The 14239-nt window shown below is 46.2% G+C and overlaps 1 protein-coding gene and 1 non-coding gene across 3 annotated transcripts in view; both read right to left on the reverse strand.

Annotated features, from left to right (window-relative positions):
* Nucleotides 1-14239, reverse strand: part of SLC39A11 (solute carrier family 39 member 11) — a 444014-nt gene that overhangs the window by 374485 nt on the left and 55290 nt on the right. The gene's annotated exons all lie outside the window — the stretch shown is intronic.
* Nucleotides 9603-9673, reverse strand: TRNAD-AUC (transfer RNA aspartic acid (anticodon AUC)). The gene has a single exon. It is a non-coding gene; the product is annotated as a tRNA-Asp (tRNA).

The raw sequence follows: 14239 nt of genomic DNA on the forward strand, positions 1-14239 counted from the left end.
AACCTTTCAGTTTGTAGCCAAGTGGGTTAACTGTTTGCAATACCCAGGGACTCTGACATTTAGGAAATACCCACTACGAACAGATTGTGTGTTAAGTACTGTATATATGTATTATATAATCTAGTCCTCATGCCCACTCTCTCAAGCAGGATTATATCCATTTTACAGATAAGAACACTGAGGCTCAGAGAGGTTAAGTCATTGCCCCAAGACACAGTTTGAGGAATCCAAGTCAATGTGATCGAAAGCCCATGCTTATTCTGCTACAACATGTTGCCTGTCTAGGAGCTCTAGCCCAAGCTAGAAATGCGGCCTTGAATGAGGAGCATAAGGGCAGCAGAAATCATTAAAATATGGTGTATGTAATGATAAGGAGCCCTGGTGGCACAGTGGTTAAGTGCTTGGCTGCTAACCAAAAGGGTGGCAATTTGAACCCACCAGCAGCTCCATGGGAGAAAGACGTGGCAGTCTGCTTCCATAAAGATTACGGCCTTAGAAGCTCTAGGGGGGCAGTTCTACTCTGTCCTATAGTGTCGCCACGAGTTGGAATTGACTTGACAGCAGTGGGTATATATAATGATATAGCATATAATATCATCAGATAACATATCCTTACATAATAAAATATCATCATATGATACAATAGAAATGACCCACCTCCAACCCTAGTTGTGATGTTAAACTAGAAGTCCCTCCGCAAGCAAGCCTTGCCCTAGCTTGTGCTTTCCCAGGCACCCTACCTATAGGACCCACCCCAAACCCTCCACCAACGGATCAAAGGAAACTTGGTATCATCACTGAGCTTGTCTCCTGGCACTCCTCCGACTGCCACTCGCTGTACCATATGGAAACTCAATATGCAAGCAGCATCCAGCAAAATGGGGGGGCGGGATAAGCAGAGTCGGGATCAGCTTGTCAGACAAAACAGGCGACTGTTTTTATGAAGGCCATCAGGAGAACAGGGAGAAGAATGGCAACAGATGCTGTGAAAACACACCCTGAGAAACCTGGAGCCTCTCTGATAAGTAAGCGACGAACACACCCTCACCCATGCGTCATAGTTTGCCCCTACAGAGAACGAGCCTCAGTGGCACACTGACACGTTCCTCTGTTATGGACTAAACTGTGCTCCCCCAAAATATGTGTTGGAGTTCAGACCCCAATACTTGTGGATGTAATCCTTTTTGGAAACTGGATTTTCTTTGTTACATTGATGAGGTCATATCAGTGTTGACGAAGAATACTGAATATACTACAGACTTCCAGAAGAGCGAACAAATCTGTCTTGGAAGATATACAGCTAGGATGCTCACTAGAAGCAAGGATGGCGAGACTTCATCTCACGTACTTTGGCCATGTTACCAGGAAGGACCAGTCCCTGGAGAAGGACATCATGCTTGGTAAAGCAGAGGGTCAGCAGAAAACAGGAAGACCCTCAATGAGATGGGCGGACACAGTGGCTGCAACAATGGGCGTAAGCAGAACAACGACTGTGAGGGTGGCGCAGGACCGGGCAGTGTTTTGTTTCATTCTATTATACTTGAGTTGCTGTGAGTTGAAAGCAACCCGATAGCACGTAACAACAACAATCAGTGCAGGGCGTGTCCTAAATCTAACCACTTCTGAGTGACATAAAGGGCAGCATAGACTCAGAGTCAAGGAAGCAGACATGGGCGAAGACAGACGCTATCAGAAGATGGTAGAGGCAGATGCATCTACATTCCCGGGCTCAACAGTTAAGCTCAGACGTAACTCATGTCACTGAATTGTACCATGAAGAATGCTGAAATGGCAAAGGATTTGTTACATGTGTATTTATCACAATTAAAAAAAAAAAATTTAACAAGGGTTGAAACCATGAGGTGGTGGAATGGTTTGGGAGCCCCCCCAAGTTTTCTGCATTTTTCCCTTAGACAGTGTTTCGCTGTCTGCCTTTCTGGGCTGCTCCGTGGCTCTCATTTGGTGAGCTGCAAACTCCCTTAGAGATCTAGTTTGAAATGCAGGTGCCTGGACTTCACCCTTACAGATTCTAAGTCATTGAGTCTAAGGTGGGGCCCAGGTATCTGCATTTTTGTTAAGTAGCCCAAGTGATTCTGGTGGCCTCTGAAGGTTGCAATCCATAGAATGAGACTTTTGACTGTCCCTTCGTCACCTGCAGGAAAGTTCTTCTCTCTGACTTCTGCAATAGTAAGGCACTGGCTTGAAAAGGAAAGGTAAGGGTACTTAGAATCACAGGGGATCATCCAAAAAGCAACCTCTCCAGCAGTACCCGGACAAAAAGCAAGTTATAAGTAGCCTTCCACCAGTGGTCGTCAATCTTGGCTGAACATCAGTCTTGTGAGGATTTTTTTTTTTTTTTTAATGCCTAGGCCTCATCCTGAAAACCCTGGTGGCATAGTAGTTAAGAGTTCAGCTGCTAATCAAAAAGTTGGCAGGTCGAATCCACCAGCTGCTCCTTGGAAACCCTATGGGGCAGTTCCACTCTGTCCTATAGGATCACTATGAGTCGGAATTGACTTGATGGCAACGGGTTTGGGTTTTTTTAGGCCTCTTTCCGGATGTGATTGAATCAGAACCTCCAGAGGGGAACCAGGTACCAGTGTTTTTCTAAAACACCACAGGCTGGCTTCTTGCTTCTCTCCATGCCCACCCCATCCTAACACACTTCCTGATCAGACTGCTCAGAAAACACTCATTCAAATGGTAGCATCAGTCTTCAGCATCTTAAATTAAAAAAAAAAAACCAAACCCATTGCCATCAAGTCAATTCCGACTCATAGTGACCCTACAGGACAGAGTAGAAGAGTCTCCAAGGAGCACCTGGCGGATTCGAACTGCTGACCCTTTGGTTAGCAGCCATAGCACTTAGCTACTATGCTACCAGGGTTTCCTTTAGCGTCTTAGCCAAACATAATTAAGGAAGTAAGTAATTCATGGAAAATCAAATAACAGATCCAAATCCCAAATTAAGCTGTCCTTTTTCCCCTGCATGTTTAACTGTGCCTTGTGTTTGCAGTGCCCCAAAACTGGTCAACTGCAAAGGGCCTGAGTCTGCTTCCAGAAAATAATTCCCATGTGTGAATCACTTTCACAAGGGTAAAGCCCACACTAGGTGTTAGTCATCTGGTGCTGCTATAACAGAAATACCACAAGTGGATGGCTTCAACAAACAGAAGTTTATTCTCTCAACAGTCTAGCAGGCTAGAAGTCCAGATGCAGGGCATCAGCTCCGGGGCAAGGCTTTCTCTGTCAGCCCTGAAGGAAGGTCCTTGTCATCAGTCTTCCTCTGGACTTGGAGCTTCTCCGGCACAGGAACCGTGAGTTCAAAGGACGCACTCTGCTCCCCACGCTGCCTTCCTGGTGGTATGAGATCCCCATGTCTCTCTGCTCGCTTCTCTCTTTTATATCTCAAAAGAGATTGACTTAAGACAAAATCTAATCTGGTAGATTGAGTCCTAATTCATTAACAAACCTGCCGCTAAGCCTATCTCATCAACGTCATAGAGATAGGATTTACAACACAGGGAAATCACATCAGATGGTAAAATGGCAGATAATTGCACAGTACTGGGAATCATGGCCTAGCCAAACTGATACACATATTTTCAGGGGACACAATTCAATCCACGGCATTAGGTCTGGAAGGAATTTTCGTAAGTATGATCTCATTTGATCCTTGTAACATTCTCCAGCTCATTCATTTATTCAACAAATACCTTCTGAAGACCTACTGTGTGCCGGGCACTGTGCCGGTGTGGAGGACACAGCAGAAAATAGGGATGGCCCTGTCCTTGTATGTCTCGAAGACCTACTATGTGCCAGGCACTGTGCTGGTGTGGAGGATACAGCAGAGACCAGAGATGCCCCTGTCCCTGCCCGGGGCCCTGCCTTCAGGCCACAAGTGACCTGGTCTACAGACAGCACAGAGAAAAGAAAGACCAGGATAGTGGAAACACCAAGTGGAACTGGAGTGCACCAAAAGCCTCTAACCAAGACAAGGGGCAGGGCGGGAAACCTTCTGGGAAGCCACACACAAGCCATAGCCCAAAGGATAAGGAGGAGATGGGTCTGGCAAAATGCTGAGGGACAGCATTCCTGGCGGAGAGATGGAGAGAAAGGAAAACTGAAGCTCTGGAGAGAGATGGGCAGGGGTGGGGAGCGGGAGGCATGAGGTTGCAGGAAGCAGCAAGGGCCAGATCAGAACGGGCTTTGTAAAGACGCCATGGAAACTGAACTTTTAAACTGAGAAATGCCGGAAGTGCTTGAAGGGGCTTAGGAAGGGAACTACAACCAGACCCGCCAGCTGGGAAGGATATCCTCGTACTTGTGGAGAATGGTCTGCAGCAGGGAGATGATGGAGTGGAGACATGGGATGAAGAGAAATGGCTCAATGGAGAGGCATTTAAATCAGGGCTCAGCAGATGGTTTCTGTAAAGAACCAGATAATAAATATCTTCTGCTTTGCAGACCACATAGTCTCTGTCGCAATTACTACTGCAGTTGTTCGAACACATAGGCAATGTGTAAATGAGCAGGCATGGCTGTGTACCAATAAAACTTTACGAAAACAGAAGGTGGCCCGGATTTGGCCCGGGGGCTGTTGTTTGCCAACCCTAGATGTAAAGGATCACATCAATAAGGCTTGGTGGCTAAAAAACAAAAAAAGGTGGCTAGTTAGAGGAAAAAAAAAAACAATGTGTCATTGTCCAGTCAGTTCTGACTCATGGTGACCCCCATGTGTTACAGAATAGGATTTCCTTAGCTGGAATCGTTATGGAAGCAGATCACCAGGTCTTTCTTCCGTGGCACTGCTAGGTAGATTTGAACCATCAACCTTTCGATCAGCAGCCAAGGACAAACCATCTGTGCCACCCAGGGACCACTGATTAGATACACGGGGCATAAGGAGAGGAGAAGTCAGGATGATGCTCTGCATGTGTGTAAAGCAGATATGGTCATTCCTGACTCATACAACAGGAACCTGAGAAGCAGAGAGGGCCAGCAGTTCAACAGGACACAGCCACAACACAAATCCTCTTAACAGTGTCTCTTGCGACCTCTCAGAAATCACAAACATCATATACACACAGACACACACACACAGACACAGACACACACACACAAACTCATCCTTCTCCTTTTTTAAGTTGGCTTACCTTGACCACACAAGCTTTCAACTGATTTCCTTAATCCATTCTGCACATGGCCCTCCAGTGTAAACACAGAACACACCTAAATCAACTCCATGCCTTCCATGGCCTCGGGCCTCCGCAGAGGGACATTCGCAGTCTGCCACCGTGAAGCCCTAATGCTTGTAATGAGATGACCAGTTAACCCTGACCTGGCCTGTCTGCGGAGCAATAAAGGCCTTTGCCTCCGGTGTTGCTGGAAACATTCCATTCACCCACTCTCCCAGTGCAATCAACCCGTCAGACCTGTCCTGTCATGAATCAGCTGAGCTCCTCTCCAACAACCAGGCACACTGGCAGCCACGTGAGTGGGCAGATACAAGCACCTCAGGGCCTGCCTTGCCTCAGAGCATCCCAGAGGGTATGGCCAGCTTCTGAAGCCCTTGTTCTGTTCAACCCCAGTGTCGTCAGACTCTCTGGCTATATATACATTTTCCTGCCTCTGGATTGAGTACAAGCCCTTGGCCAGCCAGCACCAGGTTCCTGCCTCACATGTTCAACGCTTCCCTTCGTGACGATGGTTCTTACCAAGACTGTACATGTAACTCCAGCCTCCACCCCACTCCTGGCCACTGACTCACATTTCTACCTCCTTTAAGCCATCCCACAGGAGCCCTGGTGGCACAGCAGTTAAGCACTCGGCTGCTAACAGAAATGTCAGCTGTTTAAACCTACCAGCCAGTCTTTAGAAGAGGCCTGGCAATCTGCTTCCATAAAGGTTGTTGTTGTCATTGTTAGGTGTTGTTGAGTCAGTTCCAACTCATAGCGACCCTCTATGTACAACACTGCCCGGTCTTGGGCCATTCTCACCATTGTTGTTATGCTTAAGTCTATTGTTGCAGCCACTGTGTCAATCCATCTTGTTGAGGGTCTTCCTCTTTTTCACTGACCCTCTAACTTACCAAGCATGATGTCCTTCTCCAGGGACTGGTCCCTCCTGATAACATGTCCAAAGTACTGAGAAGAAGTCTTGCCATCCTTACTTCCAAGGAACACTGTGGCTGTACTTCTTCCATGACAGCCTTGTTAGTTTTTCTGGCAGTCCATGGTATGTTCAATACTCTTTGCCAACAACATAAAGATTAAAGGCTAGGAGACCATAAAGATTACAGCCTAAGAAACCCCGTGGGGCAGTTCTACTTTGTCACATGGGGTTGCTGTGAGTCAGAATCGACTCGACGGCACCCAATGACATCAACATAAGCATCTTCACTTAGATACCTCACCATCCACACAAAGGACATATTCGTAGCTCATCAGTCAATGCTTGGTGAATTCATGTTTCCCAAAGCAATAATCTTCCCCTCCAAGCTCATCTCGCTCTTCCAAATATTCCATTTCCATCCTGGGCCTCTACTGTTCTCAAACTGCATTATAATTGCATCAAGTGGATTCTAACTCAAGGCAACTCCATGTATATCAGAATAGAGCTGTGCTCCTCAAGGTTTTCAATGGCTGATTTTTCAGAAGTAGATCTCCAGACCTTTCTTTCTTCCAAAGTGCCTCTGGGTGGGCTCAAACCACCAGTCTTTCAGTTAACAGCCAAGTGCACCACCCAGCGACTCCCCTTGGGATCAGACTAGACAGTTTTATCTCCTCCATATATCCAGTCAGTTATCTGGTCCTTTCCATTCCTCCTCCTTCTAAATGTCTCTCAAATTCCTGTAACCTCAGGTCGTCACGGCCATTGGGTGGAATATTGCAATGATCATTAATTGGTCCCTTGGCCTTGTTTTTTCTCAAGAATCCAACTCGTTCAATTATCCGATGCCAGATTACCCTACAAAACACCTACAAAGATACCACTAGCTAATGTCATGACTTATCCAAAAACCCTTAAATTCTCTCTGATCCCAAGCTCTGAGAATAAGAACATCTCACATTATCACACATTAGTTGATAGTTTACACAGGTGTTTTAATGTAGCCTATATTCTTCTTACCATCCCACTATTTTGTTGCATCCTTAACAAAATGCTACATGGAACAGCACTTCTACATCAGGAAGGAGATTAGAGGGAAATAAAAGGAGTGGGGAGAGATGGCACTTTCCCACCTTCGTATAAGATACCACTGAGTAAGGGAGAAAAAGCCAAGAGAATTCAAAGAAAAGAACACAGCCAGCTGGGAAGACCAAGCTTTGTCCCAGCTCTACCACCAAGACACTCTCAGACCTTAGAAAGGTCATAACTCTTCTGGGTCTCAGTTTTACTATCTGTAACGGGGGTAAATAATCATTATTCTACCTATATGCCTTCTTGAAAGAAAAATAAAGTACTAGACATATGTCCTACTATTTGGGTTTTCTTTTTTATGTTAATTAGGTTATAGCCAGAGCCTTGGTGGCACAGCGGTTAAGAGCTCGGTTGCTAACCAAAAGGTCAGCATTTCAAATCCACCAGCTGCTCCTTGGAAACCCTATAGGGTGGTTCCATTCTGTTCTATAGGGTCGCTATGAATCAGAATCATGGAAACGGGTTTGGTTTTTGGACTTAGGTTATACCCAAGGAAAGTGGGTCCTAAACCTAATCACTTCTGAGTTATAGGAACAGCAGAATACGCACAGAGACACATACATGGGGGAAGACAGACGCCATGTGAGGACAGTCTACAAACTAAGGAAGGCAGAGGAACCAAGGGGCACCCAGTGCTACCAACAAGAAAGTAATCCATATATGGCCAAGACCCTGATTGGAACTTTTAGCCTCCAGATCTGTGAGAAAATAAACATCTGCTCTTTGAAGTTACCCACCTGGGGAATTTGTACTCAGCAGCATTAGGGCACTAAGAGACACACCACACTAGGGGACGGCCTCATCCCATTTTGCAACCCCCGTGCATGTCAACAGGGCCAAAAACTACCCCTGAGCATCTTCTTGAAAGTCACAGGAGGCTGTACACACATCAAAGGGCAGAAGATAAAACCTCCTCCATGGTGTCCAATTACACCCTGGACATAGGTACTTTGGAGAGACCTGAATGCCAGCTCTCTCCAAACATCTCATTGGTGAAGTGCCCATGGCTTTGGAGTGCTAAGAGCCCCCCAGTGTGATGAAACATCCAGTCTGTTTCACAAAAAGACTCAAAACTCTCCTTTGCCAGTGAATCACTCTGAACAATAAGCCTTTCGCCACGCTCCCCCAGCAAGGACTCATCAGCTGTTGCTTCCACTGCTGGCAAGCATGCAGATTTTTTCCATTCGAAATTGAAGTATTTATTAGTGCTGTGTATTCATTAGCATGCCTTGCCCCCCAGGGCATACCCAGGCAGCCTTCCTTTCAGGTGCCAGGGGACTCATCCAACAGCGTGCATTTGCCCAGAACACACAGTGAGTACCTAAACGGATGGCCTCCAAGGACATCCAAAGGTTGGGCTATCTCAGTCCCAGTGCTTCTCAATCTTCTTGCTGTTAGCTGCCGCTGAGTCAGTTCTGACGCATGGTGATCCCATGTGTGCAGAGTGGAACTACTCCATAGGGTTTTCAAGGCTGTGATCTTTCAGAAGCAGAATGCCAGGCCTGTCTTCTGAGGGGCCTGTGGGTGGGTTCGAACGGCCAGCCCTTCAGTTGGGCACTTAACTGTTTGTGTCACTCAGTGATTCCCTCTATATCTTGGCACCATAAATAGCAAATGAAACAGAGAAGATGTATAAACAGTTAAGCAAGAGATCAGATTACAAAACCTTAACCTTCTTTGGCCTGGCTCCACATCCAAAAAAACCAAACCCGTTGCCATCGAGTCAATTCTGACTCCTAGAGACTCTGTAAGACAGAGAAGAACTGCTCCATAGAGCTTCCAAGGAGCCCTTGGTGGGTCTGAACTGCCACTCTACCTCTTAACCACTACGCCACCAGGGTTTCCTGGCTCCATAAGGAATATGGTAAACGCATCCCCAGCTGCCCAAACCACCCGACATCCCAGCCTCTGCCTCTGTGGCACAGTGATGTCCCCACACTGGAAGAATTTGATGCTGCTGCTGCTGCTGAAGCTCTTATCTAGACCAGCCAAAATCTCAACAACAGATCACCCCCAGGACGCACCTTACAGTAGGAAGCAGGATTACACGTCTCGAACCCCGACAGAGCATCAGAAATGGGGAAGCGAAGCAAAGGGTCAATTTTCACTTTCACTATAAAGCGTGCTGTTGTAGTGGTGGTTACCTATTATTGAGCTGGCCCCGTGACACACGGTGACCCCACGCACAATGGAACGAAATGCTGCTCGGTCCTGCGCCATCCCTGTGACTAGCTGCAGGTCAGACCATTGTGATTCACAGGGTTTTCACTGGATTTTCAGAAGTAGATCGCCAGGCCTTTCTTCCTAGTCCTTAGCCTGGAAGCTCCACTGAAACCTGTTCATCATCGTCGTAGCACATAAAGCCTCCACTGACAGACGGGTGGTGGCTGCATATGAGGTGCATTGGCCGGGAATCGAACCTGGGTCTCCTGCATGATAGGTGGGAATTCTACCACTGAGCCACCAATGCCTCACACTGCCCTTGTTGGCCTTCTTCTGACAATTTCAGGCTTATGCTACAGACGCTCAATGGATTCCACTGCCACTTCTCCTTCTTTTGCTCTGGAAGGTACCCTTGCCATTTCTCCTCTTTTTTTCTGAGTCAGTGGAGCAGAATCAGAACATTAAAGATGGAGAGAATTGATGAAAGAGGGAAGTACACGCAAACACCCCTCTGGGGGAAAAAATCACCTGCCACGCTATCTGTCACTTCCAGATCCTTGTCATATGCAGCCCCTCACAAAGCTCTAGTTGGCTAAATACTGACATCGGCAATGTTTGGGGGCATATTCAAAGTATGTGCACAGATTGCTCATGTAAGTTTTCACTGGAGGCATCTTCTTTGCCATCAGAATGACAACTAGTAGGAAGTGAACAGGGCTGGGGACACAAATAAATTAGAGGGAGTTGAGAAGAAGGTAGTAGCCCTAGCCTTTGTCAGGGTCCCCTGCTCCCTGGAGCCTGACCAGGCAAGACCATGAGCCAAGCTCTCTCAGAGAGACAGAGGCACCACTTCCTTCCCTTCCCACTGCCAGTCACTTGGGCAGCCTTGCCAAGATGACAAACACCACAAGAGGGAAGGGAGGGGTGGGAGCATATCAGAATCTCCCAGGGAGAAGACTGCCAAGATGTAAAGCAAACTGAAAAAAGCAAGTAGCAACACCACAGACAGTAGGTTTCCATTTGTTTTTCAGGAAACACAAAACAAAATTACATTTCCAGATGTACATATAACAAAAAAAAAAACCCAAACCTGTTGCCACTGAGTCAATTCTGACTCATAGCACCCCTACAGGACACAGCAGAACTGCCCATAGAGCTTCCAAGGAGCTCCTGGTGGATTTGAACTGCCCACCTTTGCGTTAGATGCTGTAGCTCTTAACCACCAGGGTTTCTGATGTACATATACACATATGCAAAAGCATAGAGTGATCAGACTACTCAGCAGCAGGAAAACTGATGCCCAAACCATACTAAGATGGTTGAATGCTGTACGCGTATTAAAATGACAGTAGGTAAAGTCATTTTTAATATAAAAATGACACAGAACACAGAGACTGAATCCCCCTGTGCAAAAATGTTTGCGTGTCCAAATATCAGTGAAGAGAAGAGAGAGATCTAGGTTACAGTCAGGGTTCTCATTGCTGCGAAGTTGATTTAAAGCCTACTCAGACACTACACGGAAATGGGAACCAGTCTATATTTCAATATTTAAAAAGCGCAATAAAGTTACTTTTCTTTTTTGGAACCCAAGGTCAAGAAGGGGAGAGTGCTGACATGTCTGTGGGGTTGGCAACCAATGTCACAAAACAATATGTGTATTAATTAATGGGAAACTAGTTTGCTCTGTATTCCTTCATCTAAAGTACAAGAAAAAAATTTTTTAGTTTTCTTTTTTTAAAGAAAAATCTGGAGGATTTACCAAGTTTACCAAGGGCTCCTTGGAAACTCTATGGAGCAGTTCTTCTCTGTCTTACAGTCTCTAGGAGTCAGAATTGACTCGATGGCAACGGGTTTGGTTTTTTTGGATGTGGAGCCAGGCCAAAGAAGGTTAAGGTTTTGTAATCTGATCTCTTGCTTAACTGTTTATACATCTTCTCTGTTTCATTTGCTATTTATGGTGCCAAGATATAGAGGGAATCACTGAGTGACACAAACAGTTAAGTGCCCAACTGAAGGGCTGGCCGTTCGAACCCACCCACAGGCCCCTCAGAAGGCAGGCCTGGCATTCTGCTTCTGAAAGATCACAGCCTTGAAAACCCTATGGAGTAGTTCCACTCTGCACACATGGTTACCAGCTCAATAATAGGTAACCACCACTACAACTGATGAGAAGAAAGAAAAATCTGGAAGGATACCCACTAAACTGATGACAATTCTTGACTGGTTGACCACTGGGGAGGGGACAGGAATAGTGAAGGGGCTTTCACTTAATTTTTTTTTTTTTTTAATTTTTAAATTAAATTTTTTTTTTTTTTTTTTAATAACGAGAATATATTTATGCTCCTATGAGTCCAAAGAAAGGCATGAGGCCTTGGAGACACACACAGACCCTCCACCCCTCCCACCCCTTCCCCATCCACCAGTAGAAAACCACTGCTTTAAACTCAAAGTGAAGACTTCTCATCTACACACACCCCTTAACTTCACATGAAAGCAAACCTGCAAAGATCATAAAAATCTTGATATTTGCAAACAGCTGTTCAATCTATCCAGTCTCTTTCTTCCCAGGGCCATCAAAAAGAGGATATTGGCCTTGGACTGGGCCAAGCAGCATTTCCCATGGTATTCCCTCCTCAGAGTCCCTGGATAGTACAAACGGCTCAGCTGCTAACCAAAAGACCAGGCAGTTCAAATCTGCCCAGGGCACCTAGAAAGAAAGGCCTGGCAATCTCCTTTCGAAAGTTCTCAGCCATTGAAAACCCTCTAGGGCACAGTTTGACTCTGACACATATGAGTCAGAATTGACTCAATGACAACTGGTTTTTTGGTCCCCTCATTGGCCTTCTTTCCAGGTCTACCAGGTCGTATCTTCCTGGCCTACCCCCAGGCTTCTTTGCTCCTTTCATTAAGATACCATTTAGCAAAGTCTCTGTAAATCCCTGTCAGTACACTTCCGATTAACAGTGACAGCACAAGCCTCCCCTACTTTATTCCCAAATCACAGCCTGAAAATAAACACTCAGTTCAGAGAGTAATTGGATGCATTTGAAGTTAACAAAGCCACAATGCCTTCAACCTGACAGGCTGTTATGAGTAAAACTCTTTCCACGAGCAACATTTTGCTTCAGCTCCAAAAAGGGGAAAAATAAATCTGAAAGGCTGATGAATAGAAATGGAGTTACAGAAAATGGTCTGTCATTAACCATTTCCTTCCCACTAACCCAAGAGTCTTGCTGCTCTCCACCCCACCCCCTGCATCCTGAATATATATAACTGGGGTCAGCGGCTCTGTAGTTGAGGTGTTGGAACCTGGACTTGAATGGTCACGGTCAAGGGCTCCAGGCAGGGCAAGGGTGCAGAATCAATCAAACCACATTTCTGCCCGTACCAGACTTCTGGATCTGTTTAGTTCTCCAGGCGAAATAACAAACAGGCTGGCTCACTTCCTTTCACCCCCTTGAACTCTGAGCATCGCCCCCACAGGACACATGAGAAAGGGTTTTCTGCAGGTAGGCACCCCCCTCTACCCCGGGCCTGTTCCCCAGGATGAGAGCCCCTCTGTCTAAGCTGCACCCAAAACCTTTCACTCTCCCTACTTCACCCTGTTCCTGGGGCCATCTGCTGAACATAGGGCTTTGTCATGGGTGGAATAAATTGGGAACTAAGAGGATCTCGGGCTCAATTCGCTCACAGAACTTTCCACAGCCTCAAAAGCCACTGGTACATAAATTCCAAGAACAGTGAGCCTCCTGAAATCAAACCCCAGCCCTCTCCCCTCACCCAAAAAAAGACGTTATTCCTTGGGGGGCCTCAATCCATGCTGAAAGCCACATGGATTCAAGGTCAAAGCCCATTAACTCAGACGCCACAAAGCATCTTTGGTAGACTCAAGCTGCTGCCCTTTTCAGGTTTACTGAGCAAATTAATAGTGAAACTAAGGGAAACATTTAGCTTGCCCAAGAGCGAAGGTCAGCTGACTGTTTCTAAGTGCAACTCTTAGGGCAACATTTGTATTCAGTGACCGTAGCAATTCTAAATAATTCTCGTCTATTTATAAGACCTTCTAAGACAACCTCCCTTTCTACCTCAACAGCAAGAATCCATTTCTTTTCAAATGTCCTAGAACAGATGTTTCCTGTCAGGCTGATCTCACTGCCAATGGGGGCAAATGAGTGAGGTTCTGGCATTCATGGCCATTAGACCCCTTTCTGGGCCCTTTCCTTCCCTCCCTAGACACTCACCCCATGACCACAAACCACTCCTGCTTTCTGTACAGTCTATCTGGGACTCTCCCCTGGGATCATCTCCAAATTCAAAGCATTTAGAAGAACAAACATGAACCAAAAGGTTAAAAAAAAAAAAAGTGCTGATACATAGTACAAATTGGCCATTTATTATTTACACAGCCCAGAGAAAGCCCCTACATTCAGACAGCTGATCAAATACACCTGAGTACCACCCCCAATACCAGTGAACAATGGCCCACAGTGATTGCAAAGAGCCCTCTCCGAGGTACTGTCTTAGAAGCCGGATGGGCCCGGGTGGGAAGGGCAGAAAGAGCACCAGCTGTGCAGACCCACTGAGCTGGCCTGCCCACTGTTCAGGAGTTAAGGCTACTGGTTACATGCTCTTCTTTCCAGGGTGCACAGAATACACCCCAACTGCAAATTCACACATAACCAGGGTGGATTTGAGAGCAGACCACATGAGGACCCCTCAAAGCTATGACCATGTAGATAAACAGGACATCAAGAAAGTCAAGTGCTCAGGGGCAGAAAGACACATGGCCATTCAATTGTCTGATCAGACATGGTCTTTCCTCTAAGACAGTATCACGGCTTTTCCGTCCAGGTAACACATCCAGCTTTGTGAG

This window comes from Elephas maximus, chromosome 19 (genome assembly GCF_024166365.1).
Source record: "Elephas maximus indicus isolate mEleMax1 chromosome 19, mEleMax1 primary haplotype, whole genome shotgun sequence".
NCBI classification, from domain to species: domain Eukaryota; kingdom Metazoa; phylum Chordata; class Mammalia; order Proboscidea; family Elephantidae; genus Elephas; species Elephas maximus.